The sequence below is a fragment of the Cynocephalus volans genome, chromosome 16 (assembly GCF_027409185.1).
Source record: "Cynocephalus volans isolate mCynVol1 chromosome 16, mCynVol1.pri, whole genome shotgun sequence".
Classification (NCBI taxonomy): domain Eukaryota; kingdom Metazoa; phylum Chordata; class Mammalia; order Dermoptera; family Cynocephalidae; genus Cynocephalus; species Cynocephalus volans.
In genome coordinates, this window is record NC_084475.1 from 6,044,013 (window position 1) to 6,060,980 (window position 16,968).

Sequence of the window (16,968 nt, forward strand, 5' to 3'; positions counted from 1 at the left end):
CTTGGGCCATTCCCTTCCTCTCTCTGCACCTTGGTGCTTCTATTTGTAAATAAGGAGTTGAACTAGGTCAGAATTTTCTGAACTGCAGTTTGCAACCCATTACAGAAAAGGGAAATAAAGTTAGTGAATCAGAACCAGTATTCAAAAAAAAAGAAAAAAAAAGACCCAGAAATGACCATATCAGAGCACCACACATAATAGAGGTAAGTATTACATAAAGGAACTTCTTTCAGTTATGGGTCTGTGTATCCATGTGCATACGTGTGTCCATGTTTGCATGTATGTGTACATGTGTGTCTATGCATGTGTGGTTGAGTGTATACGTGTATGCATGTGTATGTCTGTGTGTGTGTGTGTGTGTGCGCGCGCGCGCTCGGTTACAACACAGAGTGGATTTCTTACTGTGAGTCACAGTCAAAATATTCTGGGAAATGTTGGTGTAGATAGTCCCTAAGGCTCTTCTGGCTCTAACACTACTTGATTCCAAATGGTTAGAAGAGGGACCCTGAGGGAGTTGTTCTAGCCTTGGGATAAGGAGGACTTCATGAGAGAGAGAGTGGCATGTACTTCAAAGATAAGTAGAATATCCACCAACAGAGAAGTGTACTGGGGGGACAGAGGGGCAAAGGGGAAAGGACATTCCAGGTGGAAACACCACTGTGAGCAAAGACCTAGAGGTAGGACTGTGTGTGGTCTGTTTGGGAAACAGGGAAAAGTCCTGTAAGCATGGGCCAGAGGATGACCTGCAGGTTCTGAGGTTGGAAGGGTAGGCTGCAGTCACATCTTGTGGAGGAACTTGGTTTCCACTTGGGGGATTTTCTCAGGGATGGTGGGGAGCCAGGTGAGGCTTTCAGTATCCTAACAACCCCATGAGGGACCCCAAGACTCCATGCTTTCCCCTCTCTTCTAGGAAAGAACCTTTAAGCTCATTTATACTAAGGTGTGACTGACTGACAAGACTTTGTGAACAACTTGTTTTATAGGAATTATTGTTTTATAGGAATGATTTATTTCCCATTCTGTAATAGGTTTCAAACTGCAGTTTTACTACTGGAAGTGACTTTAAGGCAGAGGAATTTTGGAATTTTTAGAGCTATACAGGACTTTAAAGTGATTATTTTTTAGGGAAAAATTAGCACGCAGAGTCTGACAAAGGATTGTCTCTCTGTGTGTGCTGCCCAACCATCTTGAGGGGGTTTGCACCCTGATGTGCTGGCATTTCAGAGACTTTGATGTTTGTGAGGTCATTTGGGACAGACAGAATACTTGCAATCATGTAAAGACCCCAATGTCTGAGAATCCAAGACATAAACAGATCAGCTCATTTAATTCCTCCTTTCGCAGATGAGGTAACTGAAACCCAGAGGGAAGTGACTGGCCCAAGCTGACACAGTGGGCTAGAGCCCATCTCTTAGACCATTATACTCCCTAATGGTGCAACTGTGGGCCCCTTTGTGCCCCTGTAGGGTGGGTGGGGGGCATGAGCGGGTAGATAAGAGGTAGTATTTTGGGAGGTGAACCTGGGAGTCCTTTGAGAAGGTGGCTGCTTACTCAAAAAACCTCTACACTTATAACAGCTCAGGCTGGCTCCCTGCCCCCCCGCCAGAAGACAGCTGCCCTGCAGGATAATTCCTTAACAGTCACATTATGAAGGCTGGGTTAACCCTTGATGCTCACCTCCAGCACCAGGGCAGGACCCGGACACCAGGGTCCTTCCTTCTCCGGCGCCAGTAGAGATTGCATGCTGAGGAGGGAAAGGTGAAGTCACAAGCCAACTATTTTTAGTCCAAGAATTGGTTGCCAGGAACATCAAGCTAACTCCCTGCCATATATCAGGGACACGGCAGTGGAGCTGTTTGCAGGGTCTAATTGTGGGGATTTATTGTAAAATACAACTTGTCACCCGCTGCTGTGCCTGGGGCTCAATCTCCTTGTCATCAGGATCGGAGCTATTTCCCTAGTCCTTGGGTGGAGGGGAAGGCAGTGAGTGGAGAAGAGGCAGGAGTGTGCCTGGGACCCTGGACAGCTCCCAGGTGGTGGCAGAGAGGAGGAAAGGGGATGCAGGCTGGGCTGGGGTAAAGTGGGAGGGCTGGGGCTGCTGGGCCCACAACTTACGAGACTCAACCTTGACTCTCTTTGGGCCTTCAGATCTGGAAAAGGATCTGGTGGGGACCATGCTGACAGCTTTCCCTCTTGCCCATGGACAATGGCATAGGAGGCCATGGGCTGGGCTGCAGGAAGAGAGTTTTCAGTCAGACAGAAGGAGGACCTCCTTGATGTGAGGGTGATGGAGACAAAGGGGGGCAATGTCTGGTCTCAGTGGTGGTCATTCTTCTGCCCACAGGAGGGGAGGGGATGAGCAGACACCCAGCAGGGTCCACTACGTGTCAGGCACAGTGTGCGGCACCTTGATGGCCTCGTATTTAATCCTCTGCAGAGGGGGTCTCTGTACCCACGGTATAAGTGAGGAAACTGAGGCTCAGGTGAAGACTCTGCTAAGGTCACCTGGCAGTAAGGAATGCAGAGCTGGGACTTTAAGCCAAATGGGGCTGCTCTGCTCACCAACCCTCATTGACTAGGACCCCAAGAGCTGGACAGCGGGGGTCCCCTTCCCCTTTGTTCCCCCATGCCTGGAATTCTGGGGCAAAAAGACATTCATCCATCTATCCAGCCAGCTGGCCAGCCAGCCCGTGAGCAAATGTGCTAGGTACTGAGCCAGGTCCCTGGAATATAGGAATAGAACATGCTTCCTACCCAGAAAGAGCTCACCTGGAAAGGTCATTTCATCTAGCCCCCTACCTCACCTCATTCTCTGCATTTCAAATAGCTCAATAAAGAAAGGGCTGTGTCGGAAAGATTCAGGAAGCATCTGATCTCTCAGGTAAGGGCTAGGGGAAGGACGACTTGGACTCTTTGCATCTTGGGGGAAGGCTGAACTCAGGCCTACTTTCCTTATTTAGAAACCCAGAGTAATGATGCAGAACCACCTTATGGGAACGCTAAATGAGAAAAAGAAGGTTGAATGCCGCTGGCCATGGGTTCAGCTTTCCTGAGATAAGCTAAAATTGGATTGATCATTACAGCAGGCAGCCGGGTATATGGTTATTCTTTCTAATTATTTTCAAGTTGTATATATATATTTTAATATTTTTGAATGCAGAACTTGCACCTGATGCAAATATCAAAGGGCACAGGGGATATATACGGAAAACCTTCCTCCCTTCCTTGCTCCCAGCCACCTAATTATTCTCTCCTGAGGCTCCAAGGTTATCAGTTTCTCGGTACATTTCCAGAAACAGTCTCTTCACATAAACAAGCAATTATGGCTGTATATTCTTTTGTTTTATATAAACATGCTCTTCTGTATCTTGTTTTTTCCACTTCATTTATGTTGGAGGTTGTTCTGAATCAATTCATAAAAAGCACCCCCATTCATTTCCTTTTCATGGCTGCATAATATTCCACTGACTGGATAAACCATGATCTATTTAACTCATCCCTAGTGATGCACATTTAGGTGTTTCCAATCTTTGGCTCTTATAAGCAGTGCTGCAATAAATGGCCTTGTTCATTGATCATTTGACATATAAAGGAGTATGTCTATAGGATAAATTCCTAGAAGTGGAACTGCTGGTCCATGAACACGTACATTTATGATTTTGATACTTATTGTCCAATCTTTGTCCAGATAGATTGCACCAATTTACACTGTCTTAGGTTGGGTTTTCCCAGAAGCAGACCCTCAGATGAAGATTCAAGGGCAGGTAGTTTATCTGGGAAGTGGTCCCAGGAAGTCCCAGTAGGGGAGTGGGGAAGTGAAACAAGAGAGAAAGAAGGAAGCCGAGCAAGTTACCCCCATGGGTGATTGGAGCTTAACCCACTGAGGAACTCAGGGAGCCAGTGTGGGACGCCCACTTAAAAGCTATCCTGGTAGAGGGCCCGAGGGTAGGGAACCAACATACTCCAGAAACACAGGGGTGCTGCTGTCCCTTGCCATCACCGACAGCACACGGTTATTCTGGAATTCCCGTCCTCCCAACCTCCCTGGGCCCTGTCTCCCACTAGAGCACAGACAGCCTCTGAAGGGAGTTGCCCACCCTGCCACCCCACCCTGGGCTGACACTGACCCCTCTACCCTTGCAGGGTCCCTCCTAGCTGCCGAGCCCTGGGAAGGTACAGAGACACATCTGGGGTAACAAGACCCCAAGCTCTATTCTGGCACCACCTTCATGCCTCCCCCACCCTCCAGGCATCAGCACAAAACGTGCCCTCTCCTTAAGTGTTTAACTGATCATATATGATCCTGCCCCTGTCCCTGGAAGCCACACACTGCGTGTGAACCCCACGGAGAGACAAAGCCGCTCGCTGAGGGCACAGACATAAACATCACATCAGGAGTCAGCCTGGGCTTCAGCGAGGGCTCTGCTGTTGGGCTGGGCTGGGCTGGGTCCAGTGGGCGGTGTTGGCCCTCAGGGCTCCAGGACCCTTTCCCCTGCTCCCTACATCTGCTCTCCCAATCCTGTCCCCACCAGGCTGGTACAGAGCTGCAGGCTCTCCTAAAGTCTCATGAGGAAGTCTTCAGAGAAGTGGGTCCTACAGGAGCCAGGCCTGGACCTCCAGCCCAGTAAGGTGCAGATGAAGTTCCCTGTGGTTCCTCTCCCCTTCTGCTTTCAGGGTGCTGTAGCCTCACCTGGCTTATTTAACTGCTGGCTATTCTGCTCGCTAGGACATTAGCAGTCAGTCTCAGACACAAAAGGATAAGAGGAAGCACAACCCCCTACCCCACCAGGCTCAGGGCACAACCTCAGGCAGGGGCTGGTATCCCCTAAACCAAACCAGCAGCCGCCAATAACATAAACAAGGTGATAAGGTGGGAACAGGAATGACCACCCTGATGTCTGCTGATCCGAGGGGAGGTATTAGCTATGGCCTCTCTACCGGAGTCCTGTCCTTACTTGACTGGTAACAGAAACACCGGAGAGAAAACCCAGCCATTATGACAACCAGCTCAGTGTCAGGGAAAGGGGAAAAAGCAGGATCAGGAAACCTGGAGCCTGGGCTGGCACAGCCCCCAGCCAGGTTCAGCCAGTGAACACCAGGGCAAGGCCTGGCTCCTCCCCAGGTCTCAGCTTACTTCTTTGTAAAATAAGGGTGTTGTATTAAATGCCATTGATAAACGTGCCTTGAGCACTGACTGCGTGCCAGGTGCTAGGGAAACAGAGTTTAGCAGCACACGGTTCCTGCCCTCAAGGAGCTTTCTGCCTGGTGACAAATGGCCCAAACAACCAACTCCATGTGAGAGAAAAGGACTAACGTGGAATATAAGGGTTCTGAAGGCACAGATAAAGGGCTGGTTAATTCTCCCTGAGGAAGGAGTAGAAAAACACAGCAGAGAGTCAAGGCCATTTGACGTGGGCTTCAAAGGGTAAGGAGGAATTTTCCAGAGAGACCTGAATTATGCCTTCAGTACCTTTCAGTGCCAAAATTCTACTTTCTAGTCCCTTTCAGCATTTCTAAACTGTACCCTACAGAACTCTAGCATCTTCAAGATATAAATTAAGTGCCCTCAAAAAAAAAAAAGTTACATGATGGCAGAGGTTTGGGAAGCAGGTTTTCTCACTGCAGGACTCCTCAGAGCCTTTGCTGTGCTCATTGCATTGTGAATGTCTAGGAGGGGGTCAGAGAACAAGGATGTCCCTTCCTCCCTCTTCTCAACACCCAGGAGTGAGTGGAGACCAGAGGCTGTGGACTTCAAAGTGCTTGCTTCTTGGAGGAGTGACACGGAAGTGGTGATGTAGGAAGGAAGGGATGGGCGGGACTGCAGGAGAGGTGGAGGGCCAGGAGTGAGTCTGTCTGGAGCTGGGGGAGCAGCCAGGGCAGAGGAAGAGCTGAGACAGGACCTGGGAAGTGGCTGCTGCGCAAAGCTGCTGGCAAGAGGAGAGGGTGGGGCTGGCTTCCCAGAGTGGCTCATGGCAGACCCATGACAAGGTTTTCTAGCTGAGTGAGGGCAAGGGAAACTGAGGAATCCTTGCAAAAGGCACCAAGACTGTGTAATGTCAGTTTCTCTGATTTATCTGCCACAGGTTATGTGGTGTGTATTGACTTTCTTTTAATAAAATTTGTCTTGATTTTTTAAAAAAGAAAAATGAGAATGGATGGATGCCTGTGGAGACAGGAAGCTCAGCAGCCGATCGTTAGGAATTGGGCACAGTCTCCCAGAGAAAGGGGGCGGTCCCTCCCCACTGAGTGCAGGAGGGTGCTCCTCGGGTTACCCACCTTCCTCTGCCTCATGCTGGGGCCTTTCCTGCACCAGCTGGCAGCTATTCCACCTGGGGAAACCACGTCACCTCTTGAGGCTCACCTTTTCTGTAAAATGGGGATACTGCCACTTTGTGGATGCTCTGCCTGCTCCGGAGGAATGTTGTAAGAAGAGAAAATAAAAGCCCTTTGCAGAATCTAAACGTCTCCCCCAGGGGCATGGGAGGAGGATGAGGCGCTGTTGAGTCCCAGCCTCTGCAGACCAGCCTTCTCCCCAGCCAGGTGCCTCGCCCACGTGCCCGCTCGCTGTAGCCCCTCTCCTGTGCACCCGCCCACATCCTACCCACTCTTTGTTCCTGTAATGGGGGTGCCATTGGCGAGGCCACATCATGCCCGGGAAGGGCTGGCTAGTTTCTCTTTGGCCACCTGTCAGCTGCCACCACAAAGCATAAACCAGAGGACAGTTTATTCTTCAGGAACAGGTAACTGGATGACGACAACGTACGTGTTTCTATTCTAAATAGATTTTTTTTTACATAAAGCAGACACTTGTTAAAATAATAATACAAATACTTATCTAACTCCTCTCTTTGGCCTGTTTAAGATAAAATCTCACGTGGAGAGAGATTTAAAGTAACCTCCATCCCTGAGTACAGATGGGACCCTTCTGCCCAACGAAACTGTTATAAATCCTCTGCTTAACTTAATTCTGGCTTCTCCCTTAACCTCTCTGGAAATCCCTTCATTATCAAGATCCATGGTCTGGACCTGTCCATAGACATTTGCAAACAGTTCGTAATTTTTCTTTTAAAAAGGCCTTTCTAGGGCCTCCCCTGCCATGCTGAGCTGTTGACAAGAATTTTCTAGGCAGGATCTCACGCTGTATCTTTCTGATTCTTTCTTCCCAGGAAGAATTTAATTTTTTTTTTTTTTAAACAATCATAATGTATCTGGAAGACCCATCATCCTAGGTCTACAGTCTCCTATAATTCCAGCCTTTCGATCATGAACACTCAGGCCCATGTGATGGCTTCCTGCAACACACGCCCCAAACCCTTCGTGTGGAATGGAGCCCTCTGTCTTGTAAGTCACATGTCCCACCACACCCCAGGACGAGCCTCTTGCCTCAGTCTCACCAGTCTCCCCTCATGCCACTCCTTCTACTGGGTCCTGTCTGGAACCCCCTCCCCCACCATGACTTCTTCAAGGCTCAGAAAAATGTCACCTCCTGCACAGAGCTTTCCAGAACCCTACAAATGAGCGTGAACACTCCTTCTGTGGAGTTCCTTAATGCTCTGTCCAGGGAAGTGGTTAAGGGTGTGGCCTGTGGATCAAACTGCCTGGGTCCCCATCCCTGCCCTGCCACTGCTCTATAGGACCTTGGTGAGTTGCTTAACCTCCACGAGCCTCAGTTTCCCCCCCTGAAAAATAGATATAACAATTGCACCTACCTCATTGGGTTGTTGTGAAGATTAAATGAGTCTGTGTAACCGGCTTGACACATGGCAAGGGCTCCCCAAATGTCAACTGATAGCAATGGCCCTGGCTACAGATACTTGTCTAAATGTCTGTTTCTCTCACTGGACAATGATCCCCCTGAAGACATGGACCATGACTTATGTATCTTGTGGCACGTCACTCATCAAGGACAGCTTAGGTCCAGCCCCATCCGTACAGAAATGCTCCAGTCCTCACGGCCCTTTCTGTTCCTGAAATTCCACAATCATTCATTCCACCACTCTGGATTCATTAGGATTATGTCTGGCACAAATGACAGAAAAACAAAAATAGCATGGCTTGAAAGAGACAGAAGTTTATTTCTCTCTCACACAGAAGTCCAGGCAGGTAGTTCAGGGTTGGCATGGTGTTTCAATTTGGGGGCCTCAAATCTTACTGCTCTGCCAGGTGTGACCCCAACTTCATGATCCAAGATGGCAGCACCCATGTTCCACTGGAGGAAGGAACAAAGATACCGGTGCTGTCTCTTAAGGAATGTTCTGGCGGTTCTCACAGGACACTTCCACTTACATCCCTTGACCAGAACTTAGTCACATGATCACACCTATCTGCAAAGGGTGTTGGGAAATGTAGTCTTTAGTCTGGGCAGCCATGTGCCCAAATGAAATATCTATTTCAACAGAAAATGGGGAGAATAAATATTGAGGGAAAACTAGTGATCTCTACCACCCCCACGCAATTTAACACGTAATTTTTCTTTTACATATTTTATTTAAAAATTTTTTAAAAATTTAATTGTGGTAAGATACATATAACAAAATGTATCTTAACCATTTTTAAGTGTACAGTTCAGCAGTAGAAAGTGCACTCACATTATATAACCATCTCCAGAACTCTTTTCAGCTTGCAAAACTGAAACTCTGTGTCCATGAAACAACAACTCCTTATTCCCCCAGACTTCAGCCTGGCAACCATCACTCCACTCTCTGTGTCTGACTTTGACCAGTCTAGGTGCCATGCTTCAAGGGAATCACAGAGTATTTGTCTTTCTGTGATGGGCTCGTCTCACTTAGCATCACGTCCTGAAGGCTCAACCGTGCGGTAGCATGCATTAATACTTAATCTTATACAGTCCCAGTAGTCATTTCCGCTGTTTCTTGATGTTGTACTTGCCTTCCCCCTAGAATTATAGATCCTCATTCACTTGACAAAATTGTGTTGAAGAATTAATACGTGCCAACCAGAATGCTAGGTGCTAGGATGGAGGCTTGGGACAAGGGCAGTGTTTCGTGCTCCTCTCTGTCCTACAATGCCTTTCTAGGGCGGTATTAGTTCATATTGCTGCTTCATAAATATTTGCTCAAGGATTGAAAAGTCATGCTCATCTGTGATCGCCACGGTTTGTCAGTGTTTTAATGTGGGAACACTCAGACCAGAAACTCCACAGATCACCTAACCCACCTTCTCTCCTGCCTTTTACCTGGCTGGCTTTCAACTTTAGACCTCCTCTCCACGGTCCCCTCCTGTGTTGCCCTAAAGCCCTTTCACTCACCAAGTCTGCTCTCAATCTGTCTTCCTTGCTGGTCTCCACCGCAGGAGAAAGAGGACAGCTTGAGAGGAGGAGGCTAGGGTTCGGGTTCTCGCTCTTGACTGGGGTTAGGGAGAGGATAAGTAGGGAAGAGTGGGGCCAGAGAGCCAGATGTGCCCTTCAGGGAGACCTCCCCTCCCCCAGCTCCTGTTCTTGAAGGATAAGTGTATACCTCTAAGAGGTGTACCTGAATACACCTGGCCCTGTACCTGTGCCCAAATACATCTGGCCCTGCACCCAAATCCTCTGAAGGAAACTGGTAAAATGGAAATAAACAAACAAAAAACCAGAAAAACAGATTTCTGGGCCCCATCCCAAACCTACAGAATCAGAATTTCTGAGGACGAGGGATCAGAGATCTTAATTTTTAAGCAGTTTCCCTGATGATTCTGATGGAGTCAGACTGGCACTGGGGACCACTAGTATATAAAGACAAGAATCTGTGGACTTGAGCAGCCCTGGGAGTGATGTCAGTTCCAGCACTTATTTGCTGTGCAACCTTGGCCAAGTTACTTAACCTCTCTGACCTTCATACCAACACCTGCCTTGTAAAGTGGCAGTCAAAATTACAAGAAATGGTGCGTAGAAAGCATTTATTGCAGTGCCTGGCATGCCCAGACCCTCATAAATGGGGAGCTGATGCTGCAGTTATTATTACATCATCATTATTACTCAAATGTCTGGCATAGCCCACTCTGAGGACTGTAGTTCTAAACAGTTTTGGTGCTATCGCCAGGCAAGGCCCTTGGAGAGCTTGTCTCAGGTTGAAAGCCAGCCAGATAAAAGGCAGCACTGGAGCTATTTGCTAGATGCTGGGCTCAATGTAGTAAAAGCTCCAGGGAGACCAGGGAGATGGAAGGAAGGACTTGCCATGTTGGTGATATTACCCCACTGCAGCGACATCTGCCAAACCTGCTCACCCCAGGTAACTCCAGCCTCCGCCACCCAGCAGCTTTCTGCAGCAGCAGAAGAAGCCTGCAAGAAGCTTCAGGAAAGGGCTGTCATTCAGGGGACCCTCTGGGCTGGAGCCCAGTGCAGCTGGCACCACTCCAGAGACCCTGCTCCTGGCCAGGAAATGGAGGGAGTCACCGGAGCAAGGTCCATGGTGATAGAAGGATGGAAGCCACACTGGACCAGAGAGATTCGGTGTAGTTTCAGCACTTGTGGCCAAGGTTGCCTCCTCCTGGCTGAGTTCAGAGGTTCCCTGCATATTCCCACCTCCACGGCAGCACTTACCTCTCTGCTCTGATTATTTGCTTCTCTGCCGCCCCCACTGGAGGACTTGTCCAACCTCATCTTGTACCGCTGGCTCCTTGGTCACACACTCCTGCAGCACTGGCCTCCTTTCCATTCCTCAAGCCCACAGAGTTGTTTCCGGCCCCAGGGCCTTTGCACTTGCTATGCTTTCTCCTGGCTACTGGCCCTTGGATCCTGGCTTTTTCTCCTCAGTCTTTAGGTCTTAGAGAGCTCTCCTCGGACTGCCCCTATCCAAAGCAGGCCACCCAACTGCTCTCCATCACAGCACCCTACATACTTCCTTTATAGCACCTGGACAATAAATAACCATCTTGCTTATTTACCCATTTACTTGCTTATTGTCTGCCTCCCATGGACAGGAACATGTGAGTTCTGTGGAGGTAGGAGTATCTGTCCTGTTCCAATCTCTATCTCCAGAACCCAGCACAGTGCCTGGTGTGGAATGGGAGCTTAACGCATATTGTCAAATGGTTTGATTTTCTAGTCTTCTCAGTCCTTAGCACCTGGCATGGTGCCAGGAGCCTGGTAGCTGTTGGGCAAAAAAAAAAAAAGTTTATTGAATGAATAAGTTATACCCTCAGCCACTCCTAAATTGGTTTATTAACAAGAAACCTTCTTAGTGTGATCCTAGGACTAGAAATCTATTTATTCAACAATATTTATTAAACAACTACTATAGGCCAGACACAGAGCTAGGCTCAGGGGACACAGAAGAAAACAGGACTGAAGCAGATTCCATTTATGTTCTAACTACAGAGGAGAGGAGGTTAGGCAAGAAGAAGGATTCTCAGAAGTGAGCGTAGACACTCTCAACATCCACTTTTCCTCCCATCCTTTTCCCTGAATTCAGGGATTTTCTGACATGCCATCATCATGGTGGTTTGTGTTTATGAGTTTCGTGGGTTTGCTGGCAGAGGTTTGAATACTGGGGGAGGAAGCGGAGGAAATTGCTCTATATTGGTAGGATCAAAGCAGCAAAGCTCAGTGACAAAGCCTCTCCCCTCTCCCATCCCCGTCCCTCTGTTTCTGCTCACCTACAACTCAGATAGCTGCAATCAGGCACCTTCGTTATGAAGACTGATGGTACTCGGACAGAGATCTGAGAAGGCTTTGCTGTGTCTGGCTTTCATGTTAGGAATTTGGAGCTCTTGGTAACCACATCAGCACAGCTCCGTTACTCTGCACCAATCAGCCAGGCTGAGGCAAAAGGTTCCTGGGAGGACCTGAATTGGCCCTGGGGGCCAGAGGCAGCCAGCTGGATGAGGGGGCCAGAGCCCCAGGGGTGGGCTTCCTAGCCAGTGTGGGGCATTGAGACGCAGACCCAGGAATGAGGCCAGGCCCAGGATGGAAGGGAGGCAGTGGAGGGAGGGAAGGGCAGGGTGGGTCATGGTGGGAGCTTATTTGGTATAACAAGGGAGGGGAGCTTGGGAATTGCCCAAACACAGACACTGGCCATGGAGATGCTGGGGAACCAGAAAGAGCTTTCAGAGACACTGCATGTCCCAGGGGCTGTGGGCCTCCAAAGCACAAGCCACACAGCCTCCGAAATACTAATCTCAGATTCTGCTGATTGGCCTGGTCCCCCAAATCTCTGAGACACAACCAGACCCACAAATACCACTTGAGCTGAACCCTCTATATTTCAGGACCATCCCATTCCTGTCAATCAGGTGCTCGGTCGGTGGGAGTTAGTGGCTGACGCCCCTGACCCTGGAGTCCTCCTCTGTTTCTTTCATCCCACAACACTGCCCAAACAGCCCCTGGGGGCTGGGAGACGACCTCTGCCTGGAAAGTCGGCCCCAAACCCTGAAGTGCTTGTGAGGGGCCTTGCAATCTCTGGTCCAACCCCCTCGTTTACAGAGAGGAACTGAGGGCCAGAAAGGTCACAGGCCTACCCAAGGGTGGTGTTGGAATCCGGAATCTCATCCCACGGTTCTTTCTATGCCACGTGCTGCCTGGTACACACGCAGTAGGTGCTCTCTCTATTGGCTGAATAACTGAACGACTCAATGGATGCGTGGACAGATGCATGGGTGGGTGGATGGTTGGATGGGTGAGTGTGTGGAAGGGACAGCTTGCTTCGTATCTTTAGAAAAGGGACAAATCCATCCTCCTGATTTCTGTGGTGTGGTCAGCTCCTCAGAAATTTATGAATAAACCAAATGGCCAATTACACACCACCCAGAAGAGCATAACACACTGCATGGCAGTGACCAGATTAGCTTTAGGAGCAGCAAACTGTGCCAGACCAATTTCATTTCCTCTCCAGCGATGGAGTGACGGTCCTCATCAGCGAGGGGTGGGAAAGAGCTGTCATTGATCTTGATTTCAGGGTGGCTGCTGTTTCTATCCTACATGACATTCTCATCAACTTGCCAAGGAAACACTGTCTGTCCCAGCCTCCCTGGAGGTGAACAAGTGGCCTGGGCTTCACGCCTGAGGCCTTGTCCCCATGTCAACTCCCCATGGGCACTGGGCTCCCATTCAGAAACCTGCCTGTGCAGGCCTTCAGGCAGGGACCCTCCTGCATGTGCTCACCACAGAAAATACGATGAGGTCTGCATGCAGATGTACACACACGCACATGTGCACTAAGACAGGTGTGCATAAGGCCACAGGAATACACACCTGCAGTCACAAATATGTGTCATACTGAGATCAGATGACAGGTATTGGCCATATATAGGTCCAAGAGGGCCAGTAATTGAGCCCAAAAAAGTGGAGCAGGGCAGGGCGGGCGGGGCTGAATTGTTGATCAAGGGCTAGATCAGTGGTCTACATCAGCGCTGTCCAGTAGAAATAGAATTCTAGCCATGTATATAATTTTAAACTTTCTAAGTATCCACATTAAAAAAGTAAAAAGAAAACAGATGAAAGTGTCCTTTGCTCTTTATATTGACTCGATACATCTTAAATATGATCATTTCAACCTGTAATCAATAAAAAATTAGAGGTATTTTAAATCTTCAAAATCAGCATTTATTTTACATTTACAGCACATCTCGATGTTCATGCTAAACTCAGACACAAGGACTTCATTGGATATACTAGATCCGCATTTAGATTTTATTAAATGTACACTTTGTGGGGAAAATAGAATAGTTTGGTCAGGCCCCCTCGCCTCAGGTTGGGGGTGGTGCAGCACATTCTTCGTAAGCAAGTTGTGTGTGGGTGTAGTTAGTGCCCATGTGCCAGTGTATCTTTTTAGTTTGTTGCTATTCTGGTGTGTTCTTCAGCTTGTGAAGCAGCAGCTGAACAGCAGAGCTTGCATCTAAAAATAGAGCATATTTAGTTTGCTGGCAGCTGCTCAGTTTTTCTCTGGACTTTGCCAGTAGCAGTTGAGTTTCTCTTTGAACTGCCTAGCTCTGAGATGTGTGTGTGCTGAATAAAGACTACTCTTTCTCCACCTATGGCTCCAAGGACCTCTTTTCCGGTTACCTAGCTCATAGATCTGCATGTGAAGGGTTTGTGACCCAGTCTGGACAACGGGCTTGAGGGGCCTGTGAGCTCCAGAGCCAGCCTTAGCTCTACACAGTTGAAAAGGTGGGTTCACATACCCACATTATTCCAAACGTGTTTAAAAGTTTCCCAATAACTGAACTGAACTATCTGTTTTAAAAGTTAGGTTAATGTAAATTAAATTAAGATTTTAGTTCCTTGGTGGCACAAGCCACATTCCAAGTGCTAAGTAGCCACAGTGGCCACCGGCTCCCACAGCAGACAGGAGGCTTGAAGCCCTGGCAAACACAGGTTAGGCAGACTTAGACTTGAGGGCAAAGGTGCGAGAAGGCAGGGAGGTCTGGGGCCCGGTAGGGAGGCTGGGGTGGCAGGAGCTGGAGCTAATGCTGGGCCATGGAGGGGCTTCACCCCAACAGGCAATGGGAAGCAAGTGGGCATCTGTGGGAAGGTGGACACTGTGATGAAAGGGAGTTTCAGAGGAGCAATGTGGGGCAGTGGGAGGCTGGGCTGGGGGCGTGGGCAGAGGATGAGGCAAAGACAAGCTGAGCCTGGGCCCCGACAGGGGGGCTGGGAAGGACAGGAGGGGAGCGGGGGACCCGCGACACTGGAAGCTGCGGGGTTTTCTGAAGGCTGCTCCAGGAGCAGAAGGGTTAGGCAGAGGGTGGGGGACCCAAAGAGGCAGAGGTGATTCTGAAACTGGTATTGTTAGCCTCCTGCAGCACCTCCCAACCCCCGGTCAAAGTCTCAGGACCCCAACCTCCCCAGGAGAAATCCTGGGATTGCCTATGACCTTGCCTGCGCTCTGCCCAGCTCCTTAGCCACAAGTCATCCCACCTCAGTCCCTACCCAGAGGTTCCCCCATTCCCTAGAACCATCCCCCAGTTATTTGGGCAAGCTCTTGCTGGCTCCAGTCCCAGCTGGGCAGGTTCTGTCCCTGGAAACTTGGCAGCCACACCTGGATGGGGTCTGGTGGCTTCTGCACACCTTGGGGGTGAGTTTAGAGAAGGCTTTGGTTTGGGATGTGCTGGATTTGAGGGACCTGAGGGAGACTCTGAGGAGATTCCAGCAGGCCAGCTGGAAATGCCGGATGTGAGTTCCAGAAGGGAGGCAGGAAGGAGCTTTAGTCTGAGGAATCACTTCCCTAGAGGAAGGCGCCCAGCCACGTGCACGCCCAGCCACACGAGCACCCAGCCACACACCCCTTCTGTGTGGCCACTTCCTCTCACAATGGTAGAGTCTCCCCAGGCTCACCCAGAGATGGGTGACCTGGAACCTTTGTCCTCTCCCAGTGTTCCCCCACTTCTTTCCCCAGCAGCACATTATCTCCCAAATTGGGGTTTTAAAAGGGGATTGAACAGGAATTGGGATGGGTCCCTGGGATGGGAGTGCCAGGGCTGAGGAGGGCCATGGTGGAGGAGTCTGGTGGCACAAAGAAGGTGGGTGTGGGTCTCAAAAGGGGAGCGGTGGGTCAACAGGAACCCCTGGCACCGGCACATGCCCCCTCCCAGCGCTGGTTGCCCATGGACACACGACGCACAGTCCGAACACTCGGTGCTTTACAGCAGCTATTTGTTGTTTTCATGTCTCACAAGTCCGTGGGTCAGAAACGGGACAGAGCACAGAGGGAACGGCTCCCCTCTGCTCCAAGATGCTTGAGGCTGAAGCTCCGATGACTCGAACGACTGGGAGCTGGAACAGGTGGCTGGGCACGTCGCCACACCCCACAGTCTCTCCTCGTGGCCACCCTGGGCTTCCTCACGGCATGGTGGCCTCAGGGCCCCAAGAGCGAGAGTCCCTAGAGGCACAGGCAGGAGCTGCAGGGTTCTTACAGTGTTGCCCGAGGAATCCTAAACATCACTCCCACCACGTTTTAGAGGTCAAGCAAATCACTAAGGAAAGCCCAGATTCAAGAGGCAGGGAGGGACGGATTCAACCTCTCAATGCAGAGTGGCACGTATGTACAGAAACGGAGGGGGTGGGTGGCAGCCATCCTGCGGACAAGATACCATCCCGCCACCTGCCACCCAAGGACAGCTGCTGTGTGTTTTACCAGCCCTCCCACATCCGACAACCTGACCACCTTTCACTGTCACTGCATTCTGTGACACGGCAAGATGTTTGTCTTACCTACTTAGCCAGAATATGAACTCCTCAAGAGTTGAGACCGTCTCTGTTATGTCTTGCTGCCCTGGTCTTGACATTTTGGGTATTTTGCTTCCTGAATCAGTGCTCCTCATCAGATCCCTTCGGCCTTCTGTGGCCAGCTGTCCACTGCTCCTAGAAACATCCTTATTGCGTACCCTGGTCTCAGTCCCCTGGCATGGAAAAAGGTCTTAGTGACTCTCTGCCAGAGCTCAGGTGCTGGCACAGGCAGAGGAGGACAGGGCAGTGGGGTTCGGAGACAGGAAGGAGAATGCCCTGGGGACTGTCTCCTGTATCTCTGTCCACGAGGCCCCCACCACTGCATTGCAATGTTGCTCCAGCCTTACAATGCAAACTGTGTTGGAGAATTACTTCGTTCCCAGGAGAAAATAAAAAAAGAAAAGATAACAAATGCAGGGAGGGGCATAGTAGTACCTTTAAAGAAATTACTTAAAATATTTCTAAGTAATGACGGCTGGAATAGATCTACGTTCAGGTTCTCGTGCAGAAAGGCGGGCAGCTGTGCACCAACAAGGCGTTGTACCCAAACGTATTCTTGCCCCTGGTGGAATGCAGCCGGACAATGTGACTGGGCAATGAGAGGCAGAAACTGCTGATGGAAAAGGTGATTTCTGCTCAGGAGGGCAGGGGCTTGCCTCCATCTGGATCCCTTTCACAAAGAGCCTTTTCTTCTCCCAGGCGTACTAAACAATAACAAGTGGGGACTATTCTCACCCCAATTTCTGAACCGCTTCAAGTGTCACCTGGTTACCAATAAAATTCATACCTGGAATAGTGTCCTTGAC